Consider the following 14,426-nt stretch of genomic DNA (forward strand, 5'->3'; position numbering starts at 1 on the left):
CCATGGAAGTCACAGTGCCACCTGTCATTGTTACAGGGCACCTGTACACTGCACTCTGCACTCTGCACTTTGGATCCAGAAGAATTTTCTCTTTCTGAGATTCGTCAGCACTAACAGCGCCATTGTTATTCTATTATGGACTTTATTTAATTTTATGATCATTACACTCATCGATTTTAATACCTTTGCTTAACCACTTAACTACCGGTCGCCGTCAATTGACGGTGGCACGATAGCTCCATTGTTCTGATAGGACGTCATATGACATCCTCGTCTTTTAGAGCCACTAGGGGGCGCGCGCACCTGCCGAGTTACTGGGAACACGATGCGATTGCCCAGTAACTGACTAGGACGGTGGATCTCTGTGTGTAAACACAGAGATCCACGTCCTGTCAGGGAGAGGAGACCGATCTGTGTCCCTTGTACATAGGGACACAGATCGGTCACCTCCCCCAGTCACCCCCCTCCCCCCACAGTAAATATCACTCCCAGGGTACACATTTAACCCCTTCCTCGCCCCCTAGTGTTAAACCCTTCCCTGCCAGTCACATTTATACAGTAATCAGTGTATATTTATAGCACTGTTCACTGTATAAATGTGAATGGTCCCAAAAATGTGTCAAAAGTGTCCGATGTGACCGTCATAATGTCGCAGTCCCAATAGAAATCGCAGATCGCCGCCATTACTAGTAAAAAAAAATTAAAAAAAAATCATAATTATGTCCCCTATTTTGTAGGCGCTATAACTTTTGCGCAAACCAGTCACTATACGCTTATATTATTATATGTAGAAGAATACGTATCGGCCTAAACTGAGAAAAAAAAAATATATTTTTTTAAATTGCATATTTATTATAGCGAAAAGTGTTTTTTTTTTCAAAATTGTCGCTTTTTTTTGTTTATAGCACAAAAAATAAAAAACGCACAGGCGATAAAATACCACCAAAAGAAAGCTCTATTTGTGGTAAAAAAAGGATGCCAATTTTGTTTGGGAGCCACGTCGCACTACCGCGCAATTGTCAGTTAAAACGACGCAGTGCCAGAAGCTGAAATTTCGCCTGGGCAGGAAGGGGGTATATGTGCCCAGTAAGCAAGTGGTTAATATTTATTCACCTGAGTGACTTGTTACAGCACGAAAGCACTTTACTGTTCATTTACATATTCTTTGCTCAGTTTATCTGATATTTTATTCAGCAATTATTCTTATTTACTTTTGCTGCTATTCACCATATACAGGTATATATGATTTAGTGTGGGAGCACAACACCATCTTTTGATTTTTCTTTATACCAGTTTGTGGGTAGTGTTTGACCCTCACAGTGTTTGCGGCACCCTTTAGTTTTATAGCTGCCTCTCCATATTATTTCAGGAATACTTCTTATAACAGTACAGTTCAGTGGCGGCCCGTCCATAGCGACGCACGGGTGCCGCCCCCCCTCCCGCAGTCAAAAAAACAAAACAAAAAAAAACAGGCCCTTTAAGAACTTTCATTCGGCTAAAATGTAATTTTTACATTTTAACCGCAGTTCCGGCGGCCGTCTATAGAGGGCGCTGCAGCGCCACCCCCTCTCGCAAATAACATACATTCGTGCATAATTGCACGGATGTATGTTATTGTTGGTTGCCAGCTGCCTGGTCTATTCAGATAACCGGACATAGGGCGCCGGTTACCTGAATAACGTCAGCTGGTTGGCTGAGCGGAACTGCCTATCAAAGCCAGCAGCTCTCATAGGCTTTCCAAGTACAGCCCGCCCTCCGGCTCTCGGATGTCTATTCTCGGAACGAGGCCCCCTGCGTTCCTTGAAAAAGACTGACGGCCGTTTCAGCCAATCAGGTTCCCGGATTCTGGTTATCAGGAACCTGATTGGCTGAAGCGTCACCAAGCGGGACAAGACATCAAGGGAGGACATGGAAGCTTCAGGTAAGTTCATTTTACAAGGAAAGGGGCGACAATGGGCACAGAGAGCGGCAAAGGGGACAGAGAGCGGCAAAGGGCACAGTGGCATCAATAAAAGGGCACAGACAGCACAGTGACAACAAAGGGCACAGAGGCGACAATTAAAGGGCACAGCACAGTGGCAACAAAGGGCACAGTGATGACAATTAGCACAGTGGCTGCGTTTGATGGCATGGCACAGTGGTGACAATTTATGGCACAGTGGCTGCGTTTGGCATGGCACAGTGGTAACAATTGATGTCACAGTGACTGCGTTTGATGGGATGGCACAGTGGTGACAATTGATGGCACAGCGGCTGCGTTTAATGGCATGGCACAGTGGTGACAATTGATGGCACAGCGGCTGCATTTGATAGGCACAGTGAGGCTACCATTTTTTTCATTTGCGTCCCCCCAAAAATTTTGAGCACCAGCCGCCACTGGTAAAGTTACAATACAATTCAATACAGGAGGAATATGTAGATCTGCCAGATTTTTTTTAACCACTTGACCACTGGGCACGAAAACCCCCTTAATCACCAGACCAATTTTCAGCTTTCGGTGCTCTCACAATTTGAATGACAATTACTCAGTCATACAACATTGTACCCATCTGAAATTTTTGTCCTTTTTTTCCCACAAATAGAGCTTTCTTTTGGTGGTATTTGATCACCTCTGCGGTTTTTATTTTTTGCGCTATAAAAGAAAAAAGACTGAAAATTCTGTAAAAAAAAAAAAAAAAATCTAGTTTCTGTCATATTAGCAGGTTATTTCTCACACACAGCATATGCATACTACAAATTACACCCCAAAACACATTCTGCTATTCCTCCCGAGTATAGCGATACCACATGTGTGCGACTTTTACACAGCGTGGCCACATAGAGAGGCCCAACATGCAGGGAGCACCATCAGGCGTTCTGGAGCACCCAGGCCAATTCTGACATTTCTCTCCTACATGTAAAAATCATCATTTATTTGCTAAAAAAATTACATAGAAACCCAAAACATTATATATGCTTTTTTTTCAAAGACCCTAGAGAATACAATGGCGGTTGTTGCAACTTTTTATCTTGCACGGTATTTTCGCAGCAATTTTTTGAACGCGTGTTTTTAAAAAAAAAACAGTTTTGTGCTTAAAAAAAAAAAAAAACAGTAAAGTTAGCCCAATGTTTTTGCATAATATGAAAGATGAAGTTACGCCGAGTAAATAGATACCCAACATGTCACCCTTCAAAATTGCACACGCTCGTGAAATTGCGCCAAACGTTGCTACTTAAAAATCCCCATAGGCGACGTATTGCAAGGTATTGGAGTATTGAGGGTATTGCGGAGTATTGGGGGGGTATTGCAGAGTATGGGGGGGTATTGCAGAGTATGGGGGGGGGTATTGCAGAGTATGGGGGGGGTATTGCAGAGTATGGGGGGGGTATTGCAGAGTATGGGGGGGGTATTGCAGAGTATGGGGGGGGGGGTATTGCAGAGTATGGGGGGGGGTATTGCAGAGTATGGGGGGGGGTATTGCAGAGTATGGGGGGGGGTATTGCAGAGTATGGGGGGGGTATTGCAGAGTATGGGGGTGGGTATTGCAGAGTATGGGTGGGTGGGTATTGCAGAGTATGGGTGGGTGGGTATTGCAGAGTATGGGGGGGTGGGTATTGCAGAGTAAAATAAAAATAATGATGAGTGCAATACTCTGCAATACCCCACCCCATACTCTGCAATACCCCACCCCATACTCTGCAATACCCACCCCCCCAGGGTGGGTATTGCAGAGTATGGGGTGGGGTATTGCAGAGTATGGGGTGGGGTATTTCAGAGTATTGCACTCATCATTATTTTTATTTTGCAGAGTATTGCGCAGGGATGGCTGGATCTGTGACTGCAATTGTCACAGATCCAGCCCACAGTGCGGCGGCTGCTGCTGCCGCCCGATCCCCCCCCCCCTCCCTCTCCTCTCACACTGTACCGAACGGTACAGAGAGGAGAGGGAGGAACCGGCGTCATTACATGACGCCGGTTTGTTTACAAGTGATCGCGCCGTCATTGGACGGCGCGATCACGTGGTAAGGAGCCGCTTCCATTGGCTCCTTACCGCGAGTGCTGTTGCTGCGGGTCCCGTAGACCCGACGAGCACCGGCGATCGCGTGTGCGCGCCCGCTCGGGCGCGCACAACGCAGTCTCTGGGAGGACGTACATTGACGCCCTCCTAGAGTACAGTAACCGCTCTGTAGCCGTATTTTGGCTATAGGGCGGTTACCAACTGGTTAATAAGAAAACAAGATGTCGTCCCAGGGGGAAAAAAAAAACATTTGTAGTGCACAGTAAAGCAAAAGAATTGCAGAAGTCTGAGAACTCCCAGTTCCTCCATATGTGTATTAGAAGATGAGAAGTGAGAAGACCGGCGACAGATCTCACACCAGACACGCCTCAACTGCTCAGCTTTCTTACCTGCGGTTATATTTCTCATAAAATTACAAGAACTTCAGCTGTAAAAATCCCACACAAGACAAAGTTTTCTTTTAGATAAATTGAGAAATAAGCCGGTCAAGTTTTCACTGCGGTCTGTGACCCTGTTGGCCGGCTCTAACCTCACTTCCTGTGACAGCAGAACAAGATGACACCTGTTCTCTACCTGGGTCTTTTGCTCTGTGTGGATGCATACAGTGGTCACTCTGTAGAGGTTTTACATGCCGCTTGCCAAGTCAGGCCTAGAGTTCTGCAACGTCTGACGCAGCAGTGCGTTGGTTCTCTGCAGAGAGACCACTGCATCCACAGAGTATGCTGGAAGGAGACAGGCTTTTCTACTTGGCCATTGCTGCTTTCTAAGCTTTCTTCATTCACATGGCCGATCAAGGCCATACACTGTGCCAACAAACACCATAAAAGCTGCTGTGCTAGAGTATGTGAGACAAAAGGAGCATTTGGCTCACTCAGGGAAAATAAAGACATAGGCCCGGATTCAGAAAGAAGTTACGCTGGCGTATCTGTTGATACGCCGCGTAACTTCTAGGATGCGCCGGCGTATCTTTTTTCTGTATTCAGAAAACAAGATACGCCAGAATTTTGCTAAGATCCGACTGGCGTAAGCCTCTTACGCTGTCGTATCTTAGTTGCATATTTCCGCTGGCCGCTAGGTGGCGCTTCTGTAGATTTACGCGAGGAATATGCAAATTAGGTAGATACGCCGATTCACAAACGTACGTACGCCCGGCGCATTTTTTTACATCGTTTACGTAAGGCTTTTTCCGGCGTAAAGTTACCCCTCATAAAGCAGGGGTAAGTCATGTTAGGTATGGACGTCGGAAACGTACGAACAGCGTCGTATTTTACGTCATTTGCGTAAGGCGTCCGTGAATGGGGCTGTACGTAAGTTACGTTCACGTCGAAAGCATTGACTATTTGCGGCGTAATTGGGAGCATGCGCACTGGGATACGTTCACGGACAGCGCCGTTAGTCAAAAACATAATTTACGTGGGGTCAGCCTTCATTACCATACAACACGCACACTGCATGGAAAATTTGTATTCCGCAGGCTTACGCCAGACCACATACGCTACGCCGCCTTAACTTAGGGCGCAGGTTCTTTCTGAATACAGAAGCTGCCTCACTAAGTTACGGCGGCGTAGCGTATCTGAGATACGCTACGCCCGCACAAATTTACGCCGGGCTTTCTGAATCCGGCCCATTTACTTTATAAGCCTTGTGCGTCTCATAGAAAGCGCATTGGGACTTGTTTAACCACTTACAGACCGGAAAGGTTTTCCTGACCAGGCTATTTTGTGCAATACGGCACTGCGTTACATGCTGACAATTGCACGGTCATGCAATGTTGTAAACAAAATGTATGTATTCCCCCTTCCAAAAAAAATTGAGCTTTCTTTTGGTGGTATTTGATCACCTCTGCAGTTTTAATTTATTTGTACGAGGAAAAAAAAAAACAATGTTTTTAACTTTTTGCTATAATAAATATCCAAATTTTGAAAAAAAAAAATTATAAAAAAATCTCTTCATCAGTTTAGGCCAGTGGTCTCCAAACTGCGGCCCGAGGGCCGGATGCGGCCCTTTGCTTGCCTTTATCTGGCCCTTGGGGAACTATCCCTCCCACTGATACGAGACATTATTCTGCCATCTGACACCGACAATAGAGCACCATTTCTCCCATTGACACAACTAATAGAGCACTATTCCTCCCTATGATACCAACAATGGGGCACTATTCCTCCCCCTAACACCAGATGTTTACTCCCACTGATGCCAGGAACATTTTCACTCCCGCTGGCCAAAGTCCGGCCCTCCAAGAGTCTGAAGGACAATAAACCGGCCCTTTGTTTAGAATGTTTGGAGACCCCTGGTTTAGGCCAATATGTATTTTTCTAAATATTTTTGTTAAAAAAAGAAAAAATATGCAATAGGCATATATTGATTGGTTTGCGCAAAAGTTATAGAATCTACAAACTAGGGGATAGATTTATGGCATTTTTATTATTATTATTTTTTTAATACTAGTAATGGTGGTGATCAGCGATTTTTAGCGACATTGCGGCAGACAGATCAGACACTTTTTTGGGACCATTGACATTTATACAGCGATCACTGCTAAAAAATAGCCACTGACTACTGTATAAATGTCAAAAAAATCCCCAAAAAGCGTATATTGATTGATTTGCGCAAAAGTTATCGCGTCTACAAAATATGGGAACAGATTTATGGCATTTGTGATTTTTAGCGAGACTGCGACATTCAATTGACAGATTGGACACTTTTGACACTTTTTTGGAACCAGTGACATTTATACAGCGATCAGTTCTATAAAAATGCACTGATTACTGTATAAATGACACTGGCAGGGAAGCTAGTAACACTAGGGGGCGATCAAGGGGTTAATTGTTCCCTAGGGAGGTGTTCCTAACTGTGGGGAGAGTGTTCTGACTGGAGGAGAGAGAGATCGCTGTTTCTGATCACTAGGAACAGCAGATCTCTCTCTACTCGTCAGAACGGAGATCTGTTTATTGACAGATCCCCGTTCTGGCTCTGTGGAGCAATTGTGGGTGGCTGGCGGACACGTGCATTGGCTCCAGCGTCGTGCACGCCCCCTCCTAAAGCGGCCAACATACGACAGTCGATTCGCGCAGCCGTGCCAACTTACTGCAGCAGCTGGCCGGCAAGTAGTTAGACTACCGTAGAAGAGCCCTTATTTGTAATTTAACCACTTCAGCCACAGAAGAATTTACCCCCTTCCTGACCAGAGCACTTTTTGCGATTCGGCACTGCGTCGCTTTAACAGACAATTGCGCGGTCGTGCGACGTGGCTCCCAAACAAAATTGGCGTCCTTTTTTTACCACAAATATAGCTTTCTTTTGGTGGTATTTGATTACCTCTGCGGTTTTTATTTTTTGCGCTATAAACAAAAATAGAGCGACAATTTAAAAAAAATGCAATATTTTTTTACTTTTTGCTATAATAAATATCCCCCAAAAACATATATAAAACATTTTTTTTCCCTCAGTTTAGGCCGATACGTATTCTTCTACCTATTTCTGGTAAAAAAAAATCGCAATAATCGTTTATCGGTTGGTTTGCGCAAAATTTATAGCGTTTACAAAATAGGGAATAGTTTTTTTGCATTTTTATTTTTTTTACAAGTAATGGCGGCGATCAGCGATTTTGTTCGTGACTGCGACATTATGGCGGACACTTCGGACAATTTTGACACATTTTTGGGACCATTGTCATTTTCACAGCAAAAAATGCATTTAAATTGCATTCTTTATTGTGAAAATGACAGTTGCAGTTTGGGAGTTAAACACAGGGGGCGCTGTAACATTTAGGGATCACCTAGTGTGTGTTTACTAGTGTAGGGGGGTGTGGCTGTAGAACTGACACCATCGATCGAGTCTTCCCTATATAAGGGATCACTCGATCGATGCGCCGCCACAGTGAAGCACGGGGAAGCCGTGTTTACACACGGCTCTCCCCGTTCTTCAGCTCCGGGGAGCAATCGCGACGGAGCGGCTAAAAACAAATAGCCGCGCCGTCGTCCCGGATCGCTCCCCGAGTGGACCCGACTTCCGCATGTACCGGGGGGGGGGGGTCCCGATCGGACACAACAGGGGAAGTTGTAAAGAGCCATCTCAGCTGTGCGGTCTACACTATAAACAGCAGCATTAAGACGGACTCGTTCTATACACTCCACCCACTACGGTCTGGTAAAGTATTGACCTTCCCTTATTTGGGATGGCCTGCTGTATAATCTAATCTATACTGGCTTCTACACTGGACACGGTGCTTAGTTTCAGAACAAACACTGTCAGAAATATGTTTACATTCATTGCTGGTATACCCTGATATTGCCTCCTACAATATAATGCACAGCTATATTTTGCCTTAAAGCAATAGCGAAATACTTGCTTATATAAAGTAAGCCATCCGTGCCATCCTGAATATTGAACGATCAGAGATCAGCATCACTTGTTTATTCCTAAAACTCCGGGATTCTACTGTGATTTTTGAACAACCCCAGGACTAACCATTAATAAGTGCTCAAGTTTATCTACAACTAATATATAGTCCAATTACTAACAATCCAGGAATAACCATCCCCTCCTCTTCCCTCCCCCTCTAAGCCCATGCTCAGCCCCATCATCTTATATCGACACCCTATTGGTTCGATGCAAACAGTCTAGGGACTATACTTGTCCGTATGCACTTTAATTGTTATTATACTTTTGCATCCAATTTATTATAATATATTTTTACTGAGTGTCGATACATGATCGGTCTGAACAGAACGTGTCCGGATCACGTTAATTGTTAAATGTTTGTCTATGTCCTGTCCTTATTTATTGCGCATGTTTCTTGTACTTTTTCATTTGAAGGTAGCCATGTAAAGTCTTTTGGCCACCATTGATATACAGTACTTTCATATCACTTGTAACCTTTAATGCCTTAAACAATTTTGATACTAATAAATAATTTAAACGTATCATTGCTTCCTCCTACTGATCATAATAGTGTTGCTAAAAGTAATCCCTTTAAGCCAACTGGCTGACTTTCTACCTTTTTCTTTTTCTTCCTCTCTAAATCAAATCCCTTCCCCCCCCCCCCCCCCTTTTTCCTCCCTCTCCCTTTCCTTCTTTTTTCTTTTTCCCACCTGAAATTTTTGTGATAGAAGTGATTTGTTCTATATAAACACATCCCTGAGGAAAGAACAAACTTCTGAAACTCATCAGGTGTTTTCCATGCTCATTCTGCCATGGTGACCTTCATCACGGCAGCCCAGGGAATATGGTGAACTGTATGCACCCATGTTCCTTGCATTATGTTGGTTTGAATCGGCCATTTATAGTTGCTTTTTTTTTTATACCCTGACGACAACTCACTTTATGAATATTGTATAATTCAGGCCTCTAAAGTCCCATTAGGGGGTTCTCCTTGTTTGTTTTATATCCAGGATGTTGTCCTTGCCCACGGATTGACCGTACCTGCATTGGGACTTGTTTAACTAGTTACAAACCAGCCACCGCAGTTATAATGCAGCAAGTTGACTCCCCTGCACGAATCACCGTCATTGTACATTGGGCACGTACACGGCGATCTGTGGGCACTAGCAGGGGAGCCAACCAGCAGACTGTCTGTCGGACATCCGCAATCACTCCAGACAGTGAGAACAGGGATCTGTGAGACCTCTTTCACAGTGGGGCGGCACTTTACCGCTGTTATAGCGGTGCTTTTATGCCGCTAGCGGGGTGATTTTAACCTACATTAGCAGCGAAGTATTAATAGTGCCCATGTTGCGGCATATTGGCAGCACCATTCATTTCAATGGTCAGAGCGTTTTGGAAGCGGTGAATACAGCGTTCTCGCACCACCCTAAAGATGCTGCTTGCAGGACCTTTTTCTCTTCCTTTAATGGACGGACACAGCAGCATTGACCTTAGGGTTATATATCCTTCCTTTCAGGAGAGACTAGGCAGAAAAAAAACAGCACTTCTCTCAGTACAGCACCTCCCAGGGGGCGGGTCCATCCCACTCTCTTGCATCATGCAGCCTCTGTTTTATTCTGCCTAGCGTTAGGAGAAGACATGGCCCTTCTGGAGCCCATGTGTTCTGGAGTTTTTTTTACGATTTTTTCGTTTTTATTTGGATTTTTCCTGCATTTTTGGATCCTGGGATCTACTATCAACTGCCGACTGGGTGACAGGCTGGATCTTGATCCTTGCAGTCCCCCCATGTTCGGCCATCGAGCGTGTGCCGGCCTTTAGCTATGCCGTCTACGACATGCCCCGTTGCTCCAGGGGTGGCCGGTGAGCTATATGCTACAGGGCGCACATATGACCGGTCTCTATGGCTGAGTCACAGTGTGCCGGGCCGACAGCCATGCCGTTGGTTCTGTCTGGAATGCCTCCAGCCGGTGGTCGCAGGACGGGCAAGTAGTATCCCCTTGCCTTGGCACTGTGGTTCGGCTGGTGCATTCCTGGGGAGGTCGATTGAGGGTTCGCCCTGCTTTCCTCTCTCTTTCCCTGTTCTGGGTGGCGGCTGTGAGGTCCACCTGGGGGGGGGCTCTGTTACATGCTATTTTTTTTATTGCATTATGGTGCTGTACTGTGTTCTGCTGTGTGTTACTGGGGTTTTTAAAACACGTGTATGGCCGCCATTTTACCGGGGTCGCAGTTCTATGTATCGGCGGCCATTTTCTTGTAGCCCACATGCTGCTTTTCTGCATGTCGGCGGCCATCTTGGAAAACTGTTTGGCCTCTAGTGCCTGAAATAACGGCGCCAAAGCCCGCAGAATACTTGCCGAGGGACAGCACGGACAGTGCTCTCAGCAGCGCTGCACTCTGGTCGGGGTGGGGAGTCTCCTGCTCTCTGTTGCGGCCGGGAGGGTGGCCTGTGGGACCTGCCTTTCAGTACTAGGGCGGCATATATAGGTGGGTCAGCATGGAGTCTGAACCGGAGGCTTCTACCCCAACCACGCCAGAGTTAACCCTTAGTGCCCCTGCGACCTCAGTGGATGCTATGACGGCAGTCCTTGAGGCGTGTGTTGCCAGGATTGAAGCGGCAAGTGGCCAGAAGGGGGGGGTGGAAAGCGCCCCCTCCCTGCGCCTGCCTCTGGGGATGTCTTTGACACGGAATCAGGCCCTGCTATGGCATCTGGCCCTGGTTCCATTATGTCAGATGATGCAGGCTTAGCCCACACAGACAGTGAGGAGGACTCTGCTTCAGGGTCAGCGCATGAAAAGCAATTTGTTGGAGCTCTTATCACTGCGGTGCGGGATACTCAGAAACTTGGATTTGACGGAGGCATTAGAAATGCCAGTCTCTTTTGGATTCCGCAAGCCACCCCGCACCACAAAAGTGTTTTCTTGTGTTCCATATCGGGACAAATTGTTGTACAAGGAATGGGATCGGCTGCAGAAAGTTTTTGCTATTGCAAAATACTTTGCAGTCCGTTATCCCTTTGAAGAGGACTTTTTAAAAAAGTGGGTCTCTCCTCTGTCAGTGGACCCCCACCTTTGTGTCCAGACTGAACAAGGCTACCACGTTACCGGTGGAAGGGGCTCCCGCTTTTAAGGATCCCGCAGATAGGAGAGTTGAGGCTGTGGCCCGTCTATGTTCACAGTAGTGGGGTCGGCGGTGAGACCGGGACTCTGGTGTCGTAGACACTTACCGAACGGGCAAATTCCTTGCTGAAGGAGCTGGAGGCGCAGAATGCTTCTGAGCTCTGTGTGGACCTGGCCGAACGGTTGGTACAGGGCCTAAAGTTTGTCTGAGTCGGCCCTGGATACGCTCCCCTTGCTCTTCAGGGCCTCCGCCTACGCAGTGGTACTACGCCGCCTCGTGTGGCTGACGTGCTGGTCTGCGGACCAGTCTTCTAAAAAGGCTTTAGTGGACTTACCCTTTAAGGGTGAAAGGCTTTTTGGGGGCATCCCTGGATGACATCATAAAGGATGCCACAGGCGGTAAGAGCACTCTGCTCCCACAATCTGGGAAGGTAAAGGAGCCTCATGCCCTCCCTTACTGCCCCAAGCGTTTTTTTCGGCAGGAAAACATTTTTCAGGGAGCTAAAGCGCCCGCTGAAGGGCAAAAGCGTCCCTGGTACCGCAAGCCCAACAAGCCTGCTTCTGCATGAAGGTCTGCCCCGCCCGCATCTCGGGTGGGGGGCCGGCTTCGTGAATTTGCGGCTCGGTGGTGGTCTCTTCTTTCCGACCGTTGGGTTTGCGAAGTAGTTTGCTCGGGGTACAAGATGGAGTTTCTCTCTTGTCCACCAAACAGATTTTTTCCCCTCCAACCTCCGGGTCGCCAGAAGGATCTGTCAGGAGCTGTCCAGGATCTGCTGGTCAGGGGGGTGGTTGTACCAGTTCCCTCAACGGAACAGTTTCAGAGGTTTTACTCCAATCGGTTTGTACTCCCCAAGAAGGAAGGGGTCCGTCCAATACTGGACCTCAAGACCCTCAATTGTTTTGTCAGTGCAAAAATTCATAGAAAAAAGCAGTGCAGCGCTACAAATTAAAATGATAAGTCCAAGTAATGATCAATCGAAGTGATGAAAGGGTTAAACTGACTCCTGGAACCTCACTGGAGGTGTTCAGATGCAAAACTCCTTAAAACACAGCAAACAGATATCCTTAAGTAGAAGTGCAAGCCGCTCACCTGGACCTGTGTGTGAGCAGCAGGTCAAATGCGCTGTCCCTCAACTGAGGGGGGTATAGGTATAACAGTGCCTCCTCGGATGGTCCCTTTCTCCAAACGACTCCTAGGGATGATGTTCATCCGATATACTCTCACGTGGGATGGCGTCATAAAAGGGTATAAAGCAGACACATAGTGCTCTCCGTATGATCACAATCACAGTAAAATTTATTAAAAAGGTATGGCACTCACAAATAAAGCACCAAAAGAAAGCCCCCCGCACGCGTATCGTCCCAAGGCACAGGACTTCTTCCCTCCAACCTCCGGGTCGCCAGAAGGATCGGTCAGGAGCTGTCCAGGATCTGCTGGTCAGGGGGGTGGTTGTACCAGTTCCCTCAATGGAACAGTTTGAGGTTTTACTCCAATCGGGTTGTACTCCCCAAGGAGGAAGAGGCCCGTCCAATACTGGACCTCAAGACCCTCAATTGTTTTGTCAGTGCAAAAATTCAGGATGGAGTCGGTTCGCTCAGTTGTAGCAGCGCTCCATCAGGGAGATTTCCTAGCATCCTTAGATATCAAGGACGCGTACCTGCATATCCCCATATGCACAGAACACCAGATTTCTGCGTTTTGCGATTGGAGAGGACCACTTTCAATTTGTGGCCCTCCCGTTCGGGCTGGCCTCGGCACCACGGGTTTTCACCAAGGTGCTCGCTCTGTTTCTGGCCCTGCTGAGGCAGCGCGGGATCGCTCTCGTAGGATACCTGGACGACCTTCTTCTGAGAGCTTCTTCAAGCTCAGAATTAGAAGAGGACGTGTCTATCACCTGTCAAACCATCCGAGAATTCGGTTGGCTATTGAATACCCAGAAATCGGTACTGGTACCGTCCAACGGCTGGAATACCTGGGGTTAGTCCTGGACTCAGAGGCGAGAGTTTTCCTCCCAACGAAAAAACTACAGACATTGCAGTCTGCGGTGCAGCAGTTGACGACCCAGAAATGGGCGTTGCTTCGCATTTGCATGAGAGTGCTGGGTCACACTCGAGTATTGCAAAAAGTGATTCTGTCACGTTGGGACAAGCTCCCTTCGTCTCTGGATTACCAGATTCGGGTGAATCGCCTGGTCAGATCCTCCCTAGTGTGGTGGCTGACATCTCTGGCACTTCAGGCCGGAAAATAATTTCTAGTCAGCCCCCCAGCCGGACACACCTGCTGTGTCCGTCCATGAACGGAAGAGAAAATAGGATTTTTGTACTCACCGTAAAATCTATTTCTGAGTTCATGGATGGATACAGCACCCACCCCTCCTTTGTTTGTACTGCTTGTTTACAAACTGAGGCTGCATGATGCAAGAGAGTGGGATGTACCTGGGGGACCCGCCCCCTGGGAGGTGCTGTACTGAGAGAAGTGTTTCAACTCTTGAACTGCTGTTTTTTTCTGCCTAGTCTCTCCTGAAAGGAAGGATATATAACCAAGGTTAATGCTGCCGCGTCCGTCCATGAACTCAGAGAAATGGATTTTACGGTGAGTACAAAAATCCTATTTTTCCCCCCGTCCTGCAATCACACAGGGGTAGCTTGAGTCGTTTTTTTAGGCACTATTTTTAGCACCAATAGGCCTGAAAAGCTCCCTAGTGTGAAAGGGGTCTTAGTGTAAACAAACAGATCCCCCGTTCTGTCAGGGGAGTACAGAGAGATCTGATGTTCCTAGTGGTTAGAAATAGCATTTTCTCTCCTCCAGCCCCCATAGATAGAAACACCTCAGTAGGGAACACCCCCTAGTGTTAACCCCTTCCCTGGATTGCTGTGATCAGGCAGCTGTATTTTTTGCAGAAGAGATGCTGCATGTCTATTCTG

The sequence above is a fragment of the Rana temporaria genome, chromosome 2, assembly GCF_905171775.1.
Source record: "Rana temporaria chromosome 2, aRanTem1.1, whole genome shotgun sequence".
Taxonomy (NCBI): domain Eukaryota; kingdom Metazoa; phylum Chordata; class Amphibia; order Anura; family Ranidae; genus Rana; species Rana temporaria.